The sequence below is a fragment of the Oryctolagus cuniculus genome, chromosome 7 (assembly GCF_051225735.1).
Source record: "Oryctolagus cuniculus isolate XC-2025 breed Fujian yellow rabbit chromosome 7, ASM5122573v1, whole genome shotgun sequence".
NCBI classification, from domain to species: domain Eukaryota; kingdom Metazoa; phylum Chordata; class Mammalia; order Lagomorpha; family Leporidae; genus Oryctolagus; species Oryctolagus cuniculus.
Genome location: NC_142873.1, coordinates 54,663,896 through 54,689,100, shown reverse-complemented (window position 1 = coordinate 54,689,100; position 25,205 = coordinate 54,663,896).

The following is a 25,205-nucleotide window of genomic DNA, read 5'->3' as shown; positions in this document are numbered from 1 at the left end:
AATCCTCCGCCTGTGATGCCGGCACACCGGGTTCTAGTCCCGGTTGGGGTGCCGGTTCCATCCCGGTCGCTCCTCTTCCAGTCCAGCTCTCTGCTGTGGCCCGGGAAGGCAGTGGAGGATGGCCCAAGTGCTTGGGCTCTGCACCTGCATGGGAGACCAGGAGGAAGCACCTGGTTCCTGGCTTCGGATCAGCACAGGGCACTGGCCATAGCGGCCATTTCGGGAGTGAACCAATGAAAGGAAGACCTTTCTGTCTCTCTAACTAACTCTGCCTGTGCAAAAAAAAAAAAAAAAAAAAAAAAAAAAAAAAGATTTTCAGCTTCAAGAGTCTCCTAACAGTGAATCCTCCAGACAAGCTGTCGTCCTACACCCCAGTTCTATCTGTTACAGGCCTGAGTTAGAGAGCAAGACATTTGCTAGCCCGGGAGAAAATGCAGGTGGCCCAGAGGGAGAGAGTGACACATACTCGGGACAAATTGTCCCGTTTCCACTGTTTTGTCAGAGGCTCCTTTAAAGAGAGTAGATTGTTTGCCAAACAAAATCACATTGAATCTACAGTCATGCTCTCATAAAGGATTTTCCTAAAGCTCGGCAGTGCATTTGATTATATTTGCATATGCCATGGAGCTCATGTTTTCTAGTTCCTTTTCCAATTAATTTCCATCTTAAAAATCGCATCTCTACTATCTTTAAGTGATATTGAGTTGATTTTCAAGCACTTCTGAGAGAGGTGCTTTCCTCTGGAGAAACCACTGAAACATACATTAATGGACCCGCTGTAGGGACGCTGATTAGTCATCCAGGATGGGGCCTGAAGCTGTGTTTCTCATAAGCTCCCGGATTTCTTTACTGCTGTGAGCACAGTTTCTTTCCTAATAGACCAGGACTGGGGCAGCCAATGATACCTTCCTCACAAGATCATTTAACAAATTAAAAGCGACAAGATATGCAGTGTATTCTGAGTACTGAGCCCCTAACAGAAATGAAGTAATGAATGGGGTCAGCATGGTGGTGCTGTGGGTTAAACTGCCTCCTGCAGTGCAGGCATCCCATATTGGAGTGCCAGGTTCCACTCCACTTCTGATCCAGCTCCTTGCTAATGTGCCCGGGAGCAATGGAAAATGGCTTGATCCCCTGCCAGCCACATGAGCGATCTGGATGGAGTTCCAGGTTCCCGGCTTCAGCCTAACCCAGCCCTGGCTCTTGTGGTTATTTGGGGGATGAACCAGCAGATAGAAGATCAATCTCTCCCCCCACCCTTCTCTTTCTCTCTCTCTGTACCCTCTCTCTCCCTCTCTCTTTGTCACTCTGTCTTTCAAATAAATAAAAGTAAACCTTAAAAAGAAATGAAATAATTATTAATTCCCATAATGGGGCATTGTTACGAAGGTGGTGCCAGGGATAGTGTTCGGGGGATGATAGCAGAGCAGTCTTGAAGAAGAAATAGAACTGAGTAGGGAAGAAGAAAGGGAGGGTGTTCCCACCACTGGAAATTGTGTAAAAATTGTGTGCAAAAACATCAGAACCCATAGTTCATTTGGAAGGTTGCCAGAAGCTACAGTGGGCTGGAGTGAGTACACAGATCCTATGTGCACAGGCAGGAACTGGGGAACAAGGGTCCTTTGTTATGGCACTGCAGAGCCTCAACTCTGACCTGTTGGAGGTTTTAAGCAGGCCAGTGACATGAAGGAGGGACAGTAGGAAAAGGAAGGGTTCCAGGCTGATGCCTGCATCTGTCTTGAGTGTATGTGTGAGTGATGATGAGGAGGAGGAGGAGGAGGAGGAGGAGGAGGAGGAGGATGGTGGTGGTGGTGGTGGTGATGCACTCCACCAAGACAAGTGCCACAGAAGAGACAGCCAGTTAGGGACAAAGATAATGAATTCAGTTCTGGATATGTTAAACTCCAGGCACTTGCATGACACCCATAGGATATCTGAGGGGTGAGATAGACCTGTGAATCCAACCATCTTAGATAAATTCTGAAGCATAGATCTGGAAGACCTCAGCCTACGGGTGGAAATTAGAACCACAGGAGTAAATGAAGTAGCCCAAGGAAGACATAACCTGAGCAAAGACGCACGGACTGAATTCTGGACGACAGCAACATTTAAGAGCAATCACGAATGGAGCTACGTCAAGGTTAATGCCAGTGCGCAGGGCCCCCGTTTCCTAGTCTCGTAAGATCCATGAGGAAGTGGACATCAAGGCCAGTCTTGGCCAGTGGCATCCACAACACCCCATGCAGCACTTAAGTGGTAGAAGCCACACCAGGAAACATCACCAACAGGCTGTAGGGTGTTGGAAGAGAAAGGGCTCCCTGATAATAACAGAGAGGTGAGTGTGCTCCCCAGGGATGCCTCTTGGTCCTCACTTGCCACAGTCCTCAGAGAAGGACGTCCAGGCACCACCGCCCCAACTGGTCATCCTGCAGACATTTCTGCGTGAGTGAGCTCCCTGGATTTGTCAGAACTTAGACACCGTCCACACAGAGACAGACACTGTGAACCACGTGCCTTGGCAAAAATAAACGCTGTCCACCTTCCTCTTTCTTGAGACAAACAAGACTCCCCGTGGGTCCTTTCTCACGCTGCCAAAGCTGTCGCTCAGGACCTGGTCAAACCACCTCAAACAGGGAGGATTCTGCGTCGGGCGGCCCTGAGCACCCACCCCCCTGCCACGGCCTTCCCCACAGAGGAGCCATTACAAAGCACGCCCTGGTGCCAGGGAAGAGTAAGGTGAGTGATCACAGACAGCAGGAGAGGAGATTGGCTCTTTCGAGAAAGGACAGGGCAGCAGAGGAGCCCCGGCACAATTCCCAAGGGATGACTCACCTTGGTTAGACCGTGACCCAGGGGAGCGTGTGCAGCCAGCCTCCCCTTATGGAAGTCCAGCGTTTATAAAACTCCCTACCTCCTTAGAGAATATATCTAAGACTGCACCCATGCCTAAAACTTCTCCCTCGTCTTAGGGAATACGTTATACAAAAGACGAGATGCACCTGCAGCAAGGCCCAGCTACCTCCAAATTGTGAACAAGCCTCAGTTGGCTTCAAAACCTTTTCCCTGGAAGAAAACCTGGGGCCCAGCCCTTGAGAGAACATGGCCCTCATTGGGATTTCACACAGCTCAGCGCTGAGGGCTGCATGTTCAGGAAGGGGACTGAGACCTTGGCAGAATTGTCACAGGCTAGGAGAATGCAGGAAATGTTTAATCAGAAGGAACGAAACACAGTGTACGGGTGGAAATCTGATCTTCGTGGAGTAGCTTTATTATAGCTGGAGGGTGTGGGGAGGAACGGGGCCAATGTAAAACCAGCCGACTGTTGAAACAGACCTGCAATGGGGCAGAAAGTCGTCCTCAAGACAGAAGGGGCTGCCCCAGCCCTCAGCGAACACCTAAAGACCAGGAACCACCGAATTCAGGCTGGAACATGCTATTCCCACTGGCTGCACCTGTGACCTCTCTCATGGGACTTGTTCCAGTTTTGATTACTCTCTGGAATGTGAAGGCTTTAGGTACGGGCCTAGAGAGACGTCTCCCAGAGCAGTGTTCCATGACAAGAGAGAAGGCACACGAGGTCTGGGAGCCCTGCGGAGGCAGGGAGAGAGCCGGCTGGGAACTCAGTGTGCATCTTGGCCTCCCTGGCGTCCTGATAAGAGGCTGGAAGTGTTCCCTCAGTAAACTGGCAGCTCTCCTCCTGGGGCAGGGACGACCAGCAGGTCTCTTGGTACCAGCGTTGTACAACCCCCAAACCAGGAGAGTCTCTTTGGGCTGTGTCCTGGGACTACTAACATTGTCACCAAGGATGAATAATCCCTAAATCACAGAATCACAGCCTCGGGGCCGGCATGGTGGCATAGCAGGCAAAGCCTCCACTTGAGATGCCGGCATCCCATATGAGTACAAGTTGGAGTCCCGGCTGCTCCACTTCCAATCCAGCTTCTTCCTAATGTGTCTGGAAAAGCACTGGAGGATAACCCAAGTGCCTGGGCCCCTATACCACATGGGAGACCTGGATGAAGCTCCTGGCTCCTAGCAGGCCATTGCTGCCACTTGGGGAGTGAACCAGCAGATGGAAGATCTCTCTCTTCCTTCCTTCCTCCCTCACTCTCTCCCTCTCCTTCTCTCTCTCTGTCTTTCCCTGTAACTCTGGCTTTCAAATAAATGAATAAATATCTAAAAAACATTAATAGCATTGGACTAAACTAATCTTCTCTAGAATGAGCATGTCCTTAATACGCCAAAAACTAATTCACGCATTCTGATTTGGGGGAAAGAGAGAAAGGTTACCCGATTTCTAAGCATCTTGTGTCAACACTCTCTTTAGTTTCCATTCTCCCGAGTAATTGAAAGTCAAAGCCATGCCTGTCACTGAAGGACCCTATAATTAACAGCCAAGCATAAGTCTTGGATTTTCTAAATTGCCTCAGAATTTTCTTAAAAGGGTGGTAAAAGAGACAACATGGCCCAAGTTTATTTAGGAAAAACAGTTCCTAGTACTTTCATAACTTTTTTATGAAGAGAAAAAAACACATTTAAGAGGAGCCCTCACTGGCTAAGCAACACAGCTGTCATCTGGATAGACACCATCCAGGCATTGAGGGAGCAGCCATGCCCTGACCCATGTGCTAGGCAGAGGGAGGAACTACAGAGGTGATCAACTCCTACACCCACATCCTGCAGGAAAGGGAACCGGGGTCGCGGTGGGCAAGGAAATTGTTTTCATCTCAAGGGCTGGTGAGCAGGCAGACGGAAACCAGGGCCTTGGGTCTGAGGCTCCCCACACAGGTGCTTTGCCGGCCACGTCATGTAACACCTGCAAAGCAGGCACTGGCATTTGCCCAATTTCCCCCCATGATGTGCAGCTGAAGACGGGGCTCAAGGTTTGGGTGTCAGAGCTGGATTAAAAGCCCCACGCCTGGGGGTGGCATTGGGGTGTAGCAGGGTAAGCGTCCCATATCGGCGGGTGCTATCTTGAGTCCTGGGTACTCTGCTTAGGATCCAGCCCCCTGCTGATGCACTTCAGAAGCCGTGCGTGATGCCTCAAGTTCCTGCCACCTGCACGGGAGACCCGCATGGAGTTCTTGGCTCGGGGCTGTGGCCTGGCCCAGCCCTGGCTCTTGGGGAGTGAACCAGTGAATGAAGATATCTCTCTCTCTCTCTCTCTCTCTCTCTCTCTTTGTCATTCTGCCTTTCAAATCAATCAATCAAATCTTTTCTAAAAAATTACCATCCCTGGCATGTAGGCCTGTTCTCTCATAGTTTCTCTTATGTGTTTGAGAAAAGGAAAAAAAAATTGCGTTGGCTTGCTGCAAGTGTTAAGTTAGATTAGTATAGAGAGCACACAGTGGCGACTCCTCGTCCCTGACCACATTTAGACGGCAGCAGTAACGCAGCAGCCTGGAGTCTCCCAGCGAGGGCATGAAGAATCACCAAGGGCTGTGGGGCCTGCTCTTGGGAGAGGCGTCTGGTGCAGGCCCGGCCTGTCTGAATTCTTTTCTCTCTGGCCACGGTAAATATTCCTGTGGCTCAGTGGCTGGCCACACTGAATCCCACAGGCAGCGGGTCTGTCCTTTCCAACACGTGCACCTCCTGTTCAGGTCGGCAGTTTCTGTGTCCCTTCACTTGTGTAGGTTGTGTGCTCGTGCACAGGAAGCCACCCGGAGACCCTTGCAGGGGACAGAGCCAAGCCCAGTGGGGGTGGGCTAGGGGCAGAGACAGCTCCTCCCTGTGGGACACACCTGTGCCACTTCCTTCTGCATGGGGAGACTCTCTGCCAACCCAGGCCTCACGAAATGCTTCAATTGATTTGCCCTCTTCGGGGACATCAGATATCATTTTCTATCTTGTCCCTGGATGCAGGCTTTCTGGAAAATTCTGGTACCACAGGGAGCAGGCCATGACTGAAGGAAGTCAATAGGCAAGGTCTTCAAAAAGTTCGTGGAAAATGCATGCTATGAAAAAATTGTGTGGGGCAGGCTCTGTGGTGCAGTGGGTTAAAGCCCTGGCCTGAAGTGCCAACATCCCATATGGGCGCCGGTTCTAGTCCCGGCTGCTCCTCTTCCAATCCAGCTCTCTGCTATGGCCTGGGAAAGCAGTAGAGGATGGCCCAAGTCCTTGGGCCCCTGCACCCATATGGGAGACCAGGAAGAAGCTCCTGGCTCCTTTGGATTAGCACAGCTCCAGCTGTTGTGGCCAGTTGGGGAGTGAACCTCTCTCTCTGTCTCTACCTCTCTGTAACTCTGTCTTTCAAATAAATAAAATAAATCTTAAAAAAAAAAAAAGAAAAAACTGTGTGTGGATCCCAAAGATTATTTTGCACCAAAATAAACTCACCTTTTCATTCTATGTTTCCACCAACTCGTTGAAGTGCCTTATAGTAGTGACCAATGTTTTGATTCTTTGAGGCACGCCCTGTGCTCTCTTCAGCATGGACCAGAAATAAGCTAAGTGCTCTCACTGCACTGACACTTGACCCTCTGCCGGCATTCCTGCCCCGCTCACCGATTAGCATCAAGCTGCACGCTGCGGCATCACAGCGGGCCCTCCGGCCAAGGGGCCTCTGTCCCTCTCTGGGACACGTGGCCTCTTATTCTTGCACCTGCCTCTGTGGAGAGCTCCTGCCCAGGCCCTGGGCCAGCTTCAGGGCATCAGGCCCTTTTCCTCTACCCACGCCCTTTGGGACCTGTATCTCCCACACCCAGGCCTACTGTTCTTGCTTTAGGAACGCATGTCAGGCAGGAAGCTTTGTCCTCCGAGGGTCCCAGTTCAGCTAAGTGGGAGACACAGGCAGAAGCACGGTGTGTGGCGGCGACGGTAGGCTTTGGCGCACCCACAGCTTCGTGACACAGTTGCTCTGCGACGTCCCAGTCACCATCCAGCCACTTCCTGCTGCTGCCTCCTGCAGCCTTCCTGCTGGGCCACTCCCTGTATTGCTGTCTAGAACATTCCAATGGGCAAGGTGGCTCTGCAGACCCTACCCCAGAGACTCCTGGCCCTTCTCCCCGCCACACTCAGCGCCTGACACGGCCTCTTTCCCTGCACTCATCAAGCACCTGAGCCATTCAAGTGTGCAACTATTCCACTAGAGTGGGAAGGACTCTCAAGGAGGGCACAAGCTATATTTAGCAGAGGTTAAAGTTTACATTACACAATAACTGGGGCATGTGTCTAAATCATTAAATAGCCGGTCCTAGGCTCTTCCTGTTTTCACTCCTCTGCAGATGGGCCTTCCCATTTGTAACTCTTCTCTTTTTAATTCAGCCTTTGTTTTCTGCAAGACAGAGCCTTTTCTTCTTGTGCCACAAGTCCCTCCCTCCCTCCCTCCCTTGGCCTCGCAGAGAGATGGTCTTCAGGCCATGGGACCCGTGGTACAGCAGGAATCCATGCAGAGCTTCCTAGGGTTGAAAAACCTAGCCCAGAATTTCTTGAAAATGCAAATTTGTTGGCCAGCGCCTTGGCTAATCATCCTCCTGTGGCGCCAGTACCCCAGGTTCTCGTGCCGGTTGGAGCACCGGATTCTGTCCCAGTTGTTCCTCTTCCAGGCCAGCTCTCTGCTGTGGCCCGGGAAGGCAGTGGAGGATGGCCCAAGTGCTTGGGCCCTGCACCCGCATGGGAGACCAGGAGGAAGCCCCTGGCTCCTGGCTTTGGATCAGCGCAGCGCACTGGCGGTCGTAGCGGCCATTTGGGGGGTGAGCCAACGGGAGGAAGACCTTTCTCTCTCTCTCTCTCTCTCTCTCTCTCTCTCTCACTGTCTAACTCTACCTGTTAAAAAAATGCAAATTTATGGGGTCAGTGTTTGGCCTAGCAGTTAAAATGCCAGTTAGGATGCTCAGGTTCCTGGATTCAACGCCTGGCTCTGGTTCCCGACTCCAGCTTCCTGCCGGTGATGGCTCAGGCAGTTGAGCTCTTACCAACCACAGTGGAAGCCTGGATTGAGTTCTGGCATCCACCTTCAGCTCAGCCCCAGCCATTACAGGTACGTGGGGAGTGAGCTAGCGAATGGGAGCTCTCTCTGTCTTTCTGGCTCTCAAACAAGTAGCTTATGAATTGCTTTAAAAACAAGAATAGACCTTGGAAAAATGCAGTCCCCCTGGAAGCTTGATTTGGCGCCCGTTGACAGCTGCGGTTGGCTTTTCAGGACGAGGTACGGGAAGGTAAGTTTGCAGGTGTTCATCTCAAGAAAAGGAAGAGCGGGGCCCAGGCTTGCCCAGCAGCAGCAGGGAAGCAGCAGATGAGGCCCTGTGCTGTGTGTGCGCCATGCCGAGCATCAGACAGTGCGGGAAGTGCAGGAAGCCCCGCCCCGGCTGTCTGCCCCGAGGGCACATTCCCGTCCTGGTGCAGCCTGCATCCCAGGACTGGTTGGAATTGGGCTACAGAGGCTTGATTCCTGTCCCCTGAGTCAGAACAAGGCTTCAGAGAGAGTCAGAGAGCAAGACTTCAGTGAGAGAGAGGGAGCACATCACAGTCCGACTTCCTGTGCTGCCCCTACCCGGAGCATAAATGTCTAGAGCTGTTCCTAATACGTCCCTGTGTGCTCGCCTCCTTCTCGGAGTCTGCCTCTCTGGGAACCCAACCTGGGACAGGGGGCGGAGAGTTTAGGAATATTCTTTTCTTTAATGGTGAAAAAACATATATTTAGAATTAGGCAGCGGGGCTCAGTCTGGATGATCCCCATAGTGTCGGCGACACCCAGAGCACCGTCCTCAGGCGTCACACACACACCTTCTTCTCTCCATCAGGTCTGATCAGGGTGTTGACCTTGGCCACACCAAGGTCACGGAGTTTCTCACAGCGTGTTGGATCGGTGCTTGTTGGCCTTGACCTCCACAATGAACACAAGTGTAGTGTTGTCTTCTGTCTTCTTCGCGGCCAAGCCAGTGGTCCAGGGACTTGATGATGGCATGGCAGTCAAGCTTGTTGCTCCTGGGGGTGCTCTCCCGAGGGTATTGCGGCCACCAGAGGCATTGTGTCTCGGGCTGCAGGAACGTGGGCAACGTGTCTATCTTCCTTGTGTGTGTGTGTGTGGCTGTGGACGCCTTTCAGCACTGTCTTCTTAGCCTTCAAATCCTTTGCTTTTGCTTCAGCTTTAGGAGTGCTAGCAACTCCCTTCTTTGCCTTTGGCACCATCTTGCTGAAAAGCAAGCATATTCTTTTTTTAAAGATTTATTTATTTATTTGAAAGTCAGAATTACACAGAGAGAGAGAGGAGAGGCAGAGAGAGGTCTTCCATCCGATGGTTCACTCCCCAGATGGCCTCAATGGCCGAAGCTGCACCGATCCGAAGCCAGGAGCCAGGAGCCAGGAGCCTCCTCCAGGTCTCCCACATGGGTGCAGGGGCCCAAGCACTTGGGCCATCTTCCGCTGATCTCCCAGGCCATAGCAGAGAGCTGGATCTTCGGAAGTGGAGCAGCCAGGTCTCGAACTGGCACCCATATGGGATGCTGGCACTTCAGGCCAGAGCATTAATCCGCTGTGCCACAGTGCCAGCCTCAAGCAGGAATATTCTTAAACCATATACTATTCCCCTGTCAGCTGTTTATTAAAAACAAACAAACAAACAAAAAACAAAGATCACTGCCATTAGCAGCCCAACTCTTTAAAATTCAAACGGCAAATGCTCATGGGAAGCCCCTAATGGATGACTATGGACCCAGTAGGATGAGTACCATGGGGGAGGGTGTCAGAAACATCGCATCCCAGGGCCATCTCAGTCAAGGTCCTCCCCTTGTCCCCACGCATGGCACTGTTTGATCTGCACAGGTGAGAAATGATTCACCAGCAGCAGCACGGAATATTCTGGCCCCATATCTTCCAACCAATGAGGGCAATCTCTTTCCAATTCAGAAGTTCTTTTTCTTTTTAAAGGCCCTATGATCTTGCCATAGAACAATCACAAAGAAAGGTGTAGAATGCAGAGGCAGATGGTCAGACAGCAAATCACTCTGGTTAGGGAGCTGAGCGGCAGTGGTAAGCTGCAGGAAAGAGCATCACAAGAAGATGGGAGTGAGTGCCAGCATTTCCCAGAGCAGAAAGCAAAGAAGAGATGCCTCCCTTGCCATGCAAGAGCTGGACTTTGAACACAAGCAGTGACTTAGAACTTTGCCCCCAAGACAATAAGGAAGCAGGGTAGGGGCACTTTCCCACAGTTTAGACACGACACGCACACAGTGTCACAACCACACGGGCTGCTTTGGGTGACGCGCTTCCATAGTAGGCTTCGACGATATGTCCCTCCCGTGGGCCCCTTCCACAGTGAGGGCTCGGCCATTCTCACAGATTCTTTTGTTGTTCATAAAACACAGCATTGAACTGTGTCTCTGGATTTCTTTTGTGGATGGATATTTAGTCAGAGTTCGACTTCTACATGGCTCTTCCAATAAAAGTCTTTGAGTCGGCAAGAGCAGGTAAGTGGCACTCATAAGGAATGTTGGTCCCCCGTGATTGATTTATGCAGGCTGGGGCCCGTCCTCACTTAGTGCAGCAAGGAAAGAAAGAATGGTGGTAACGCCGTGTCACAGCCAGCCCTGATAGAACAGAAATGCTCTGGGAAAACATCAAGTTAGCAGCCACCCCAGGCACAGGCAGCAGCTTCTGGTCCCAGGCAAGGTGGTGCAAGGGCGTTCCACCCAGTGAGTCTCACTGCTTGCTGCAGCCACACCTGGACAGGATATGTACAGCGGCTATTTGAAGACTGCAAAGTGAATGGTTGCAGGCAGACTGGGCCGAAGACCAGAGGAACTAGTAGAGAGGGTCCCATTGGTCCTCTGTACCCCTGGTCTGGGACTGGGGCAGCCCAGATTCAGATCTGATCTCCAGGAGTGGCTAGAGACAGTGCCCTCTAGCTGGCTCAAGGCGCGATTCATGCTCTTAGAGAGTAGCTGCAAATCTCCACCCTCCTTCTTTTCTTTCTTTTCCCTGTTCTTTCACACCCTGACCACAGGCGATCCTGGGCCACCTGTCGCGGAGGCAGTGACAGCAATGGTAGGGGGGCCCCACAGGAGACTCTTCCATTCTCATCGAAGGAGCTGTGGTCCTAGGAGAATGGGGAGAACCCTGTTCCGTTCTTGTTCTTGTTTTCCCTCGACTTGGGCAAGGGAAATGGAGCAGTGGTTCTCTGCACAGAGGATGGAAAAGGAGCGACTCGGAGAGCTGGAATGCACTACAGAGAGCACAGAAGGGGAGGAAGTTGGCAAAGCGGCCCCACGAGGTGTTTATGGTCCCCTGGACTCAGTTCTGCTCTGTGCACGCAGTGTTCTGATCCTAATCAACACACTGAAGTCGAGGAGATGTGAACCGAGGGACAGACCCCACCCCCTCCCCCGGCCCCAGACTGGCCACCCAGTGGCACACACATGAGAAAGGTCTGGAGGGCTGCAAAGGCTTAGAAAACAAAGGCTCCACTGAAGCTAGACAGAGGCTGGCAGAATTCTCAGCCTGAATCCATCTAGGATGATTGCCCGCTAAAACACAAACATCAACACTTACAGGGAATATAAACAAAACCAGGGCTCATCACATAATCTCCAAAATAGCCGCAATCCAACAAAAAAATTACACAGTGTGTTAGTTTCCTGTGCCTTCTGAAACAAATAGCCTCAAACTCAGTGGCTTGAACAGCGCACGATTAAAAAAATATATATATAGCTCAGCAGTCCATGGTCAGGCTCACTGTGCTGCATCCTGGGTGTCAGAGGGGCCAGTGGCTCTGCAAGCCCAGGGGAAGATCTGCTTCCTCCCCCTCTCTCCAGCCTCCAGGTACTGCCCACATTCCTTGGCTCGTGGCCCTTTCGTCATCTTCAAAGCAATGGAACACCTCGCTGATCCTTCTTCTCCTGTCACTTTCCCTTCTGACCACAGCCAGAGAAGCTGCTCCTCTTTTAAACATGCCTATAATTTTATTTGACCCACCTGGATAATCCAGCACACTCGCTCCATGTTAAGGTCAGCAGAGACGCAAACCCAACGTGTTCGCAACCTTGATTATATCACCACCTTGATTCCTTCTTGTCCTGTAACATCCGTGTTCACAAAGTTCCGTGAATTAAGAAGTGGGCATCTTTGAGGGAGACTTTATTGGACCTACATGCCTAAGCATGCGTATCACCATCAAACCTCAACTCACATGCAAACAAAAACAATCAACAGATGCCAGTGCAGAGAGGAGGCAGATGTTGGAGTTTTGTGACAAGGACTTTAAACAGCTTTTGTAAAAAAATTTTTTTTCAGGAGAACTTTCTTGAAATGGATTAAAAAGATAAAAAGTCTCAGTAGAGAAATAGAAAGGATAAAGAAGATCAAAATGTAAATTTTAGGACTCAAAATACAGTAACTAGAATATGTAAACCCGATTTTACTGATCAGAGAGGTCCCTGAGAGGCCGTGCTGCTCCTTCTCCCACATTCCCTGGGGAGTCTTGCTCTGCAAGTGCAATTGCAGGCAGTTGGGGAGCACACACCCCAGACCTGCCGCCCGCTGCTTCTGTGCCTCTGCATCTGCCACCGTGGGCCCCAAGTTCCAGCAACTTCTGTCCCACACTCTCCGCTTTGCTCTCCAGGTGTCCTGAAGAAAGGGGACGTGCTCCCGAGATTTTCCACGGTGATGACAGCATTTGAAGACCTGGCTGTGTACTTTTCGTTGGAGGAATGGCAGAAAATGAACAATGCTCAGAAAATCCTGTACAGAGATGTGATGCTGGAGACCTACAGCAACCTGTTCTCCTTGGGGCACTGCATTACCAAGCATGACTTGATCTTCAAGTTGGAGCGAGGAGAAGAGCCATGGATGGTGGACGAATGCTTGAATCAGAGCCTTTTAGGCAGGGTGGACAGTGAGAGAGAGAGAGAGGGAGAAAGGTCTTCCTTTTGCCATTGGTTCACTTTCCAATGGCCACCATGGCCGGTGTGCTGTGGCTGGCACACTGTGCTGATCCGAAGCCAGGAGCCAGGTGCTTCTCCTGGTCTCCCATGCGGGTTCAGAGCCCAAGGACCTGGGCCATCCTCCACTGCACTCCTGGGCCACAGCAGAGAGCTGGCCTGGAAGAGGGGTGACCGGGACAAAATCTGGCACCCCGACCGGGACTAGAACCCGGTGTGCCAGTGCTGTAGGCAGAGGATTAGCCTATTGAGCCGCCACACCAGCCTGTTTCTGTTTTTTTTTTTTTTTAAAAGATTTGTTTATTTATTTGAAAGTCAGAGAGAGAGAAGGAGAGGCAGAGAGAGAGAGGTCTTCCATCCACTGGTTCACTTCCCAACTGGCTGTCATGGCTGGAGCTGTGCTGATCTGAAGCTAGGAGCCAGGAGCTTCTTCCAGGTCTCCCATATGGGTACATGGGTCCAAGGACTTGGGCCATCTTCATGATTTTGCCCAGGCATAGAACTTGCTCAGGACTGAATCAATAAATGTGAACTCTCTCTTTCTTAGTCTCTTTCTTTTTTTTTTCCTCTGTGCCTCTCAAACAAATAAGAAAATTATTGTCTGTTGGAAACATTTGAGGAGTGAGCCTACAGTTGGTAAACCTCTTTTTCAGTCTGTCTTTATCTCTCATTCTGTCTCTGTGACTCTCAAGTAAGTAAATAAGTAAATGCTAAAAGATGGTCATGTGGCTGGTGCTGTGGCACAGTGAATTAACACCCTAGCATGAAGCACCAGCATCCCATATGGGCACCAGTTCCAGACCCAGTTGATCCACTTTCGATCTAGCTCTTGGCTATGGCCTGGGAAAGCAGTAGAAGTCCTTGGACCCCTGCACCCGAGGGAGTCCCAGAGGCAGTTCCTGGCTCCTGGCTTCGGATCAGCACAGTTCTGGCCATTGTGGCCAGTTGGGGAGTGAACCATTGGATCAAGACCTTACTCTCTCTTTGCCTGTCCTCTCTCTGTGTAACTCTGACTTTCAAATAAATAAATAAATCTTTGCACTCCCATGGAAGCACAGAGTGAAGTATACTGTTTGAGTACTCGTTATAGCATTAGGCCTCAATGTACAGAACATTGAGGACAGAGATCCTACATGAGGAGTAAGTGCACCGTGACTCCTTTTGTTGACTTTACAACTTGACACTCCTGTTTATGGCATCAGTAATCTCCCTATGCACTGGTCATGAGTTTCCCAGGCTATGGAAGCCCCTTGAGTTCTCCGACTCTTATCTTGTTTGGACAAGGTCATGGTCAAAGTGGAGGTTCTCTCCTCCCTTCAGAGAAAGGTACCTCCTTCTTTGAAGACCTGTTCTTTCCACTGGGATCTCACTCACAGAGATCTTTTTGCCAGAGTGTCTTGGCTTTCCATGCCTGGGATACTCTCATGGGCTTTTCAGCCAGATCCGAATGCCTTTAGGGCTGATTCTGAGGCCAGAGTGCTATTTAGGACATCTGCCATTCTATGAGTCTGCTGAGTATCTCATTTCCCATGTTGGATCACTCTCCCCTTTATTTATTCTATCGGTTAGTGTTAGCAGGTACTGGACTTGTTTATGTGCTCCCTTTGACTCTTAGTCCTTTCATTATGATCAATTGTGAACTGAAATTGATCACTTGGACTAGTGAGATGGCATTGGTACATGCCACCTTGATGGGATTGAATTGGAATCCCCTGGTATGTTTCTGACTCTGCCATTTGGGGCAGGTCAGCTTGAGCATGTCCCAAGTTATACATCTCTTCCCTCTCTTATTCCCACTCTTATTGAGGCTTGATGCTATAACGAGTGCTCAAGCAGTGTATTTCACTTTGTGTTTCTATGGGGGTGCAAACTGTTGAAATCTTTACTTAATGTATACTAAACTGATCTTCTGTAAAAAAAAAAAAAAAAAGAAAGAAAGAAATTATCAATTCCCAACTTGACTCTCACTGGGATTAAACATGACAATAGGTCTGATCTGATTTCATCATCATTTAAAAAAAATCATCTATTATTTTTCACTTTATGGTTCTGTGTGGGAGCAAACTGTTGAAATCCTTACTTTATGTATACTAAGCTGATCTTCTGTATATTAAGATAATCGAAAATGAATCTTGATGTGAATGGAAGGGGAGAGGGAGTGGGAAAGGGGAGGGTTGTGGGTGGGAGGGACGGTATGGGGGGGAAGCCATTGTAATCCATAAGTCGTACTTTGGAAATTTATATTCATTAAATAAAAGTTAAAAAAAATTATAAAAAAACAAAAATAAATAAATAAATCTTAAAAAAAAAAACAAAGAATATGTAAACCCACTGGACAGAACTATCCAATATCAGCAACAGAGGAGGGGCCAGCACTTGCAATGTAGCAGGCATGCCATATGGGCACTGGTTCAAGTCCTGGCTGCTCCATTTCTGATCCAGCTCTCTGCTGTGGCCTGGGAAAGCAGTAGAAGATGGCCCAAGTCCTTGGGACCCTGCACCTGTGTGGGAGATCCAGAAGAAGCTCCTGGCTCCTGGCTTCAGATCGGCACAGCTCCAGCCATTGCAGTCATCTGGGGAGTGAACCATCAGATGAACGACCTCTCTCTTTCTCTTTCTCTGTCTCTCTCTCTCTGCCTCTGCCTCTCTGTAACTCTGCCTTTCAAATAAATAAACAAATCTTTTAAAAAATAAAAGAGGAAAGAAAAGAGGTTAGAGGATAAAAATGAACAGATACTCAAGAAGCAGCAAGACAATGCTGAGATTTGTCTCATGGGAGTCCCAGAAAGGGAAGAAAAATAACACAAAGCATCAAGAAAATAATAATAATAATAAGGGCTGGCACTGTGGCACAGCAGGTTAAGGCCCTGGACTGCAGTGCTGGCATCCCATATGGGTGCCGGTTCGAGACCCGGCTGATCCACTTGCAATCCAGCTCTCTGCTATGGCCTGGGAAAGCAGTAGAATATGGCCCAAGTCCTTGGGTCCCTGCACCTGCGTGGGAGAACCGGAAGAAGCTCCTGGCTCCTGGCTCCTGGCTTCGGATCGGTGCAGCTCTGGCCATTGAGGCCATCTGGGGAGTGAACCATCGGATGGAAGACCTCTCTCTCTCTGCCTCTCCTCTCTCTGTGTAACTCTTGACTTTCGAATAAATAAATAAATCTTTAAAATAATAATAATAATGAATAATAATGGAACTTTGCAAATTTGGTTAAAAACTAATACACCTACAGAAATAAGTTCAGTGAACTCCGAACAGGATAAACCCAAACCTCCACGTCCAGATGCTTTATAATCCGACTGAAATCTAATATAAAGGGAACTCTCGGAAGTCACCAGAAAGATGAAATATTCCATGCAGAAAAGCAATTAAATTAAGTGTGAATTTCTTATAAGAAATCAGGAAACGCAAATATTGAAAAACTGCAATTTTCCCCCCAATAAAGTCAAATCCATAAGAATATTTTTAGGTGCTCGCAGGCACGGGCACAGGCGCTACGCAGCTCTGGGGGCAGCAGGCCGCAGACTTCAGGGTGAGAATCTGGAGAACAAGAACAGCCATGCAGTGCAGGGCCTCAAGTTCCAGTGCAGCACCAGCCACTGGGAGGACAGCCAGGTGTCCATCCAGCAGGTGCACCCGGGCCTCAGACACCGCCACGTGCCTCTGGCTCAAGCCCAGGCTGTGGGGAGAAGCAGGCTGGAGAAGTTCCAGGAGCGCCTGGCCCGATGCACCGTGCATTGCAATGACAAAGCCAAACGTTCAGTCGGTGCAGGGACTAAGGAGCTACAGGTGAAGCTGCAGCAGGACGGTTGGCTGAGCGCACGCTCCTCATCCCACCCACGACCAAGAAGAGGAGGGAGCCACTCTCATCCACTGGGAAATAAAAGCATCTTCCATCTACAAAGAAGAAAGGGAATTTTAGTCTTTTAAGCAGGAGTTCGTGAATGAGGAAATGAAGGAAAGCAACAAATTTAAAGCGAATGTCTCTTGCCTCTGGATGTGGGTTCCTTGATATTTCAATCCTTGGAAGTGAAATGGAAAAAAAAAATAGAAGTTGGTGTGAACATGTGGGTCAGAGAGAGCACAGGGCAGTGTTTTCGAGCCTGAATTTCATGTAGCAAGTGTCTGTGCTGGCAGTAGGGACCTCCCTTGTACCAAGTCAGAGACCTCCAAGGCACCAGGTGCCTCCCACCGGCACAGGTAGCAGTAGGCTGGTGGGCTCCTCCGACGTGCCTGAGGCCTGGCGCAGTTGGTGGAGAGGGGCTTCCGCATGCTGCCAGCCTCCTGCTTAGCAGAGGCGTCGCCACACCGCTTTCCACACGCTGTAACTCAGAATCTACCAGGTCACTATTGGAGAAGGGGAAAAATAAGTCTCCAGGTCTTTGTTTTGCTTGGTTTTGTTTTATGTACAAGGGCATGACACTGACTTAAGATGTGGAGTTGGAAGAGAGAGTTGTTTGAGGGAAAAAATTGCAAGGACTCCTTGTGGCTACCCCATTCTGGCCGTCAGTTGGTGGAGGTGCACTTCCTGACATTGTTACCCACGACATCTTTCATCCTGGAGACACTGCAAAGCCAGGAGAACCCGTGTCACACCCCCCTCTTGCAGAGTCCCCAGATACACTTGCAGGGACACTTTCCCCTTGAAGGGGAGGGGAGGGTTTGATCATGATTTATACCGGTATCCAGCAACGAACAGTAAAAGATGAACTGTTGGCTACATAATTAAGTGAAGTACTGGGTTTGGTAAAACCTGGTTTTTGTGTAACAGAATGGAATGAAAGCCAAAACACAGCATTGCTTACTTTGCCCCTGAAATAACAGAGCCGTATTCAGCCTGTCCCCAGGGTAGAAAAAGCAAGCAACTCGGGCTAGGACAAGCCTCAGCTCCCTGAGAGCGAAGGCAGAAGGCAGCCAAATCCCGTTTGTGTCTGGGGCCTTTGCAACATTGAGCATTGTGCCCCAGCGTGGCGCCTTATTGCTTTTGATAAGGATCTTCTTGTTTTGTTTTTTACCAACTTACCGAAAAGATAATATACCTTGCCTGTTCACTGTTTGAATGTTGTGATGTATTTTCCTACTTGTTTGGTCTTAAAGAAAATAAGAAAGGTTGAATTTTCACCCCCCAAAAATAAATAAGATAAAAATATTTCTACTCTTTGGTGTTAGGATGTGAGAATGTTAGTGGGAAGAGAAATAAGAATAACCTGTACGTCGGGCAAGTAGACATGACATAGCAAAATTTTAAATTTATATACTTTATTGAAAAAGATTTTATTTATTTATTCAACAGGCAGAGTTACAGAGAGAGAGAGAAGGAAAGACAAAGAGAAAAGTCTCCCATCCACTGGTTCATTCCCCAAATGGCTGCAACGGCTGGAGCTAGGACAATCTGAAGCCAGGAGCCAGGAGCTTCCTCTGTGTTTCCCATGCCAGTGCAAGCGCCCAAGGACTTGGGCCACCTTCCACTGCTTTCCCAGACCATAGCAGAGAGCTGGATCAGAAGAGGAGCGGTCAGGACATGACCATTTGGGATGCTACGGGAGGAGGCTTAGCCCACGGTGCCACAGCGCTGGCCCTCTACACACTTGTTAACACTCAATTCCATTTTGAGAAATTCATTCTACAGAAATATTTGTACATGTGCCCAGAGATATTTGTTGTAGCATTAGGCATACGGGCAAATAAATACATTAATTAATAAGGCATTAGAAGTTATTAAAAGTGAAGTAATAGTTAAATGAATTGTAGAACAGCACACTATGGGAGATAGTGTCCCTGGTGAAACAACTCTACTGGCAAGGCAAGAAGCTATGCTGTATTGCCAATGATTCAAAGAAACTTCAAATGGTAGAGATGCACACATGTACACAAAGCAGGTTCCCTCTCTCTCTCTGACTCCCTGTGTGTGTGTGTGTGTGTGTGTGACTATAACTGACAAGGAGAGGATCTGAAAGAATAAATTCCAAACTGATATCAGCAGTTGTCTCTGAGAACAGGATGGGAAGGGTGGAAAAGGTAATTGTTCTTTTGGCTTTATATATCCTTGTGTGCATATTTGATAAAGAACAATTCTTATTTCTGCTACTTAAAAAACGGCAAGAGCTTGACCTGTGCAAGCTTTGCAACATTGTCCTGCAGTATCTTGATCTTAGAAATTCATTATTCACTTCCCTTAGGAAAACTCAGCCATCTCCTTCAGCATCTCCTAGTGTAGAAGTTATGGGTTGCTGCATGACAAAGCACCTTAAACTTTACCAGGGCAAAACATACTATTTCATGTAGTTGGCCAGGGATCAGGAACCTGGGTGGGACTTGGCTGGGTGCTCTGGGTCAGATTCACTCACGAGGTTGTAGCCAAGAAGTTGGCTGGAGCTATAATCATCCGAATGCTTGACCACTGTTGGAGGTTGGAGGTCCCCTTGGAAGTCCCTCAGGTAGCTCCACAATGAGGGCTCAGTTTCTCTTTGGGCAGTGGTCAGAGGCCTCAGTTCTCACCACAGGGGCCTCTCTGTAGCACGCTCACAGGACAGCTGGCTCCCCTAGAGTGATTGGTCAAAGAGAAAGAGCATTCAAGATGAAAGCTCCGTGGCTCATTTGGCTAATCCTCCGCTGCTGCGCCGGCATCCCATATGGGCGCCATGTTCTAGTCCCGGTTGCTCCTCTTCCAGTCCAGCTCTCTGCTGTGGCCTGGGAGGGCAGTGGAGGATGGCCCAAGTGCTTGGGCCCTGCACCTGCATGGGAGACCAGGAAGAGGCACCTGATTCCTGGCTTCAGATAGGCACAGCGCCAGCTGTAGCGGCCATTTGGGGAGTGAACCAATGGAAGAAAGAGCTTTCTCTCTGTCTCTCTCACTGTCTATAACTCTACCTTTCAAATAAATAAATAAATAAATAAATAAATAAAATTATAAAAAAAGATGAAAGCTGCAGTGACATGTGTATCCTGGTCTGAAGAATGGCATATCATTACTTCTGCTATATCCTGTTGGTCCCAAGGACTGACCTTGGCTGTGGGAAGGGAGCACACTCGATCACTGAGGACCATTTTGAAGACACTACCACAACTAAATTTTCATCTTCTCTCTTTTCAAAATTATAGACCTTCTAAGAACTTATGAAATACTGTTGAGGCCAGCACTGTGGCATAGCAAGCAAGGCCGCCACTTGCAGTGCTGTCATCCCATATGGGTGCTGGTTCGAGTCCTGGCTGCTCCACTTCTGATCCAGCGCTCTGCTATGGCCTGGGAAAGCAGTAGAAGATGGCCCAAGTGCTTGGGCCCCTGCACCCACGTGGGAGACCCAGAAGAAGCTCCCGGCTCCTGGCTTCAGATGGGCACAGCTCCAGCCATTGCGGCCAACTGGGGAGTGAACCAGCGGATGGAAGACTCTCTCTCTTCCTCTCTCTCTCTCTCTTCCTCTCTCTCTCTCTCTCTCTCTCTCTCTGCCTCTCCTTCTCTCTCTTGTAATTCTGACTTTCAAATAAATAAATAAATCTAAAAAAAAAACAAAACAAAAAAAAAAACAAAAAACAAGAAATACTGTTATATCCTTACAGCAGCACTGGTCCAATTAGGGGCCCTGGAACATCAATTCTTTCATAAAAAAATAAAAAAAAAAAAAACTTACAAATAAGTGACTCCAGCTCATGGAGTCCTCATCTTTTCTGGTGACCAGTACTTTTGATTTTCCTAAAGTGTGATGATCAAAGAGAGGCAGAAAAACTGCAAGGGGAAAAACCTGAGAAATAACTCGGCACCCCAGTGACAGTGCCTCCAACAAGGATCACATCATTCTCTCCTACCCTTCAGCCCAACCTTTACCCTCACAAGTCCAGACAGCCATGTTTTCTCTCAAGTAGAAATTCCCATAAGCCATGGAGACAAGGAAGTGAAAATGCTTGCCAGCTTATAGGTTGACAATAAAGTCTGCTAGAATCATCTGTTACTGAGAAAATAGTAGAAGACAATCAATAAGACCCTGGAGTTAAAGGAAGCTTATGTCTGTGTTCCAGAACAATATGAAGTACACCAAGCACTTTCTGACATGTGGGTATACCTGGTGCCAAAAAGACATGTATTGTATACCTGGGAGTAAACCTGAATAGTATTATACCATATAGTTTAAGCTCAGCCAAACATTTCATGCAGTCTTTCATGAAATGCCTCACAGGTTGAGCAATCTTTATGCAAAAGGCATTGATTAAATCATTGCTGTTGAAAGAAGTGACATGCCTCAGGGCTTTGAATTTGGCCTTGCCTCATCCAATGTTTGAATGAATGATTTGTAAAAAGACAAATAAAATGTGCTTATCATATTTTCAGGTATTATCCAGTTAGAAGAGAAAGTCAGTTGAATAGTAAAATCTGTTTCCAGAAGTCTTCAATAGGCTGAAATGATGGGTCAAGAGCACAAGAAAATGAGTGGGAAGCAGCATCAAATCCAGCCCAAGTACAAAAATTAGGACACCCATTGCAGGAGACACCAGTTAAAGCAGCGAAGTTTGGGGTAAACCAAAAATCTAACGAGTCAGCACTTTACTAGGTCTGTCAAAAAGGCAATGTAAAGTAATTAGCCTGTGTTGTGAAGAATACAACGCCTAGAATCAGGATAATCACATATATGTGCATGCATGTACACACGTATGTGTATATGTATGTATAAGATTTATATATATACATGAGGCAGAGAGAGAGAGCCCATCTGCAATAGCAGGGAGTGGACCATCATGCTGAAGTTAGGCACTCAACCCAGGTCTCCCACGAGGGTGGCAGAGACCCACCTACTTCAGCCATTACTCCCTGTCTCCCAGGGTGCACATTAGTAGGAATCTGGGACGAGGAGCGGAGCCGGAGCTCCAGCCCAGGCACTCTGATATGGGAGCAGGCGTCTCGGTGGCATCTGAAAGGCCAGGCTGAACCCCCGCTCCAGAACCAGGGAGATCTTGGTGTGATGATCCCCACCTTGTGAACCCACGGACTCCTGAAATGATGGCGAGATTCCTCCATGACCATGTGTACCTTCTAACTCTGTGATTGTCCTTTGCTACTCACCACATCCCCTTTAGTGATCAACCTAGTAATTCTATCCTCAAAAAAAGGAAATGAGTTCATTTTTTAAAAAAAATGCATTCAAGGGGCCGGCACTGTGGCACAGTGGGTTAAAGCCCTGGCCTGAAGCGCCGGCATCCCATATGGGTGCTGGTTCTAGTCCCCGCTGCTCCTCTTCCGATCCAGCTTTCTTCTATGGCCTGAGATAGCAGTACAAAATGGCCCAAGTCCTTGGGCCCCTGCACCCACGTGGGAGACCTGGAAGAAGCTCCTGGCTTTGGATCGGCGCAGCTCCTGCCATTGAGGCCATCTGGGGAGTGAACCAGCAGATGGAGGACCTCTCTCTCTGTCTCTACTTCTCTCTGTAACTCTGTTTTTCAAATAAATAAAAATAAATCTTTTTAAAAAATGCATTCAAGTAATAGTAGTATAAAAAAAAAGGAAAGGAAAAAGTACTTTCCAGGACTTTGCTAAAATCCAGACACACAAAGGTACTTGGGACACAGACTCTGAGGGTTAGAGTTTGGGGCATGAAAATGCTATGTTCTGAATGTCTGTGTCCCCAAGATTTCTATGTTGAAACCTGATCTCTAACACAACAGTGTTAATGGCTGGGGTCTCAAGGAGGTGATGAGGTCATGAGGGCTTCACCCCAGAAGTGGAATTAGTGCCCTGATCAAAGAGGCCCGGCAGGGAGCCCAGGCATGCCATCAGTCACCTGAGCCCGGCACAGGTGCCACCTGCAAAGTAGACAGTGAGCCTTCACAAGATGCCCTGTCTGCTGACCGTCTCCAGAGCCGTGTGGGCTAAATTTCTGTTGCTTAGAAATTGCCCCATCCAGGGCATTTTTCTCTGGTAGCCTGAATGCAATAAGACAGGGAGGATGCAGATGTGGCGGGCAGAATTCTCATTTGCCCCCCAGAATTCTCAGCTGCAGTGCGCACATGTCTTCTCCAAGTTGTTCTGGCAGAAACTAACACTGGCATGGCCAGGAAGGGATTTTTTGCCTTTGTAACCAAGGTTCCAGGCCAGTTTACCTTAGGCAGGAAAACTATCTGGGTGGCTCTGACCGAAACACATGGTCTCCTGAAACACAGCTATTTTCTCTAGCTGGTGGCGGAGGAAGAAGTCAGAGAGCCAAAGCATAGTAGGGTTTGGTGACCCACTGCTCACTTGAAGATGGAAGAAGCCACATGGTAAAAATGCAAGTGTTCCAGGAGCTAAGAGAGGCCCCCAGCTGATAGCCTGCAAAGAAACAGAGGTTCAGTCCTGTGACCACAAGGAAAAGAACTCAGCCATAAGAAGGATAAACTTGGGAGAGGACTCCACGCCCCAGAAGACAGCAGCCTCAGCCCACACGTTGATTTCAGCCCCACGTGACTGAGCAGAACACGCAGCCACACCACGCACACCCTCACTGCACCCATTGGAGAACATGGGCTCCTACTGCTACGAGAATTGAAATGACTTACTCCAGATCACACAGTTCATTGAAGACTCCAGATTCTCAACACAGCACCAAAGGCACAAGCCCCACCCCTATCTTCACCAAGCAACATCGAAAGTCCCTAAAGAAATGCGCCCGTGCAGGTCAGCTCCCCTAGCAGCCCCGGCCTGTTCTGTAGCACTCAGGCATGCCACAGGTGGTGATGTGAACACCCGTTAGCATGTGCTAAGTGCTCACGCTGTCCCAGGCGTGATTCTGAGCATTTTGTATTATTAGCGCATGTAATCCTCCAAGCAACGCTGTTTGGTAAGTACTATCAATCCGTCCCACGAAGGCACTGATAGGCTAAGAAACGCAGCCACAAACAGTGACGGAGCTGGGAAAAGGACCCTGGCAGTCTGCTGCTTGAGCCCAAGCTCCTACCACTCTACCACTGATGACAGCATCTGCTACATTCCAGGTACCAGGCTGGGTTCTCTGTGTACGTTTTCTCTAACCGTCACAATATTCCTGAAAGACTTATATCCCCAATCTTACAACCAAGAAGCCAGAATAAACACCAGAGAGATTAAGTAAACTTGGCTAAGATGTTGGTTGGTTGGTTGGTTGGTTGGCGTAAGTGTCCGTCACGGCTGTGCTGTTCCTGCAAATCTATTTGCCTTTCCGAATGCATGTTGTTTTTTGTTTGTTTGTTTGTTGTTGTTGTGTTTTTTTTTTTTTTTTTTCTGTAACTCTACCAGGCTCCCTGCTCCATCCTCCCGGGGACCTCTCTGACAGTGATAGCCCAGGTCTGTATTCTGTGCCTGGGTGGGAGGCGGAGAAAGACAAAAGAAGGTGGTGGCTGCCAGCTGCCGCTTCCAACAAAACGCATCCGCGTTCACAATGGCACTGGGGCTGGTTGCTTAGCAACGTTCCTCTGCCTCCCCAACCTGCTCTACCCCACCCACCCTTCCCCGCCAACATTCTGCGCACCCCTTGCCCTGCAATGCCCTTCGGAGACATCCTCCTTAGGGGATGCCTTTGTTCATCTTAACCTGATTTTCTGGACAAATGTTTGCAGCTTGCAACTTGCAGGGAGTCCAGGAAGCACACAATTGGTATCACAGATGGCCCTAGGACAGGCGAAACAAAGCTCTCCTCCCTGCACAGCCTGCACCTTGGCACTAACAAGGTATCTAAAGCTGTGGGAAGGAGAGGGTCTCGTTTCAGGCTCTTTGTCGGATCCCTGAAGGTTTAAAAAAAGAGTTTTGTTTTTCACATATGCCAGGTCCTTTAAATAGTTTTTGAAATAAAAGTTTGATTGAGAGAGAATTAAAGTAGGCAATCTGGATTTCTTTTTCCATCTTTATCTCCCATGTTTGAAACTAGAGCCTCTTAAATTTAAACTTATCTTCAGTTTAACGAGTCCTACAGGCCTTGGGGCTATTTTTGGCCTGCAGTCTTCCAGGGAGGCTGGACATGGCAGAATGCACAGTCCTCTGAGCTCTTTAAGCCCGAATGGAAGGGTACAGAGGCAGTGGAGTCCCCAAGAGGTGCAGAGGCTGTCAACATCGCGGTGAGAAGGGGATGCAGACCAGAGAACCAGGCTGCACTTTCACTTGCATGCGCCTTACACACTTTTTCCTTCATGGGCCCCTTCTTCCAAAAAGAAAGAAAAACTTAAAAAGTTTGTGACTGGCCGGCGCCGCGGCTCACTAGGCTAATCCTCCATTTGCGGTGCTGGCACACCGGGTTCTAGTCCCGGTCGGGGCGCCGGATTCTGTCCCGGTTGCCCCTCTTCCAGGCCAGCTCTCTGCTGTGGCCAGGGAGTGCAGTGGAGGATGGCCCAAGTGC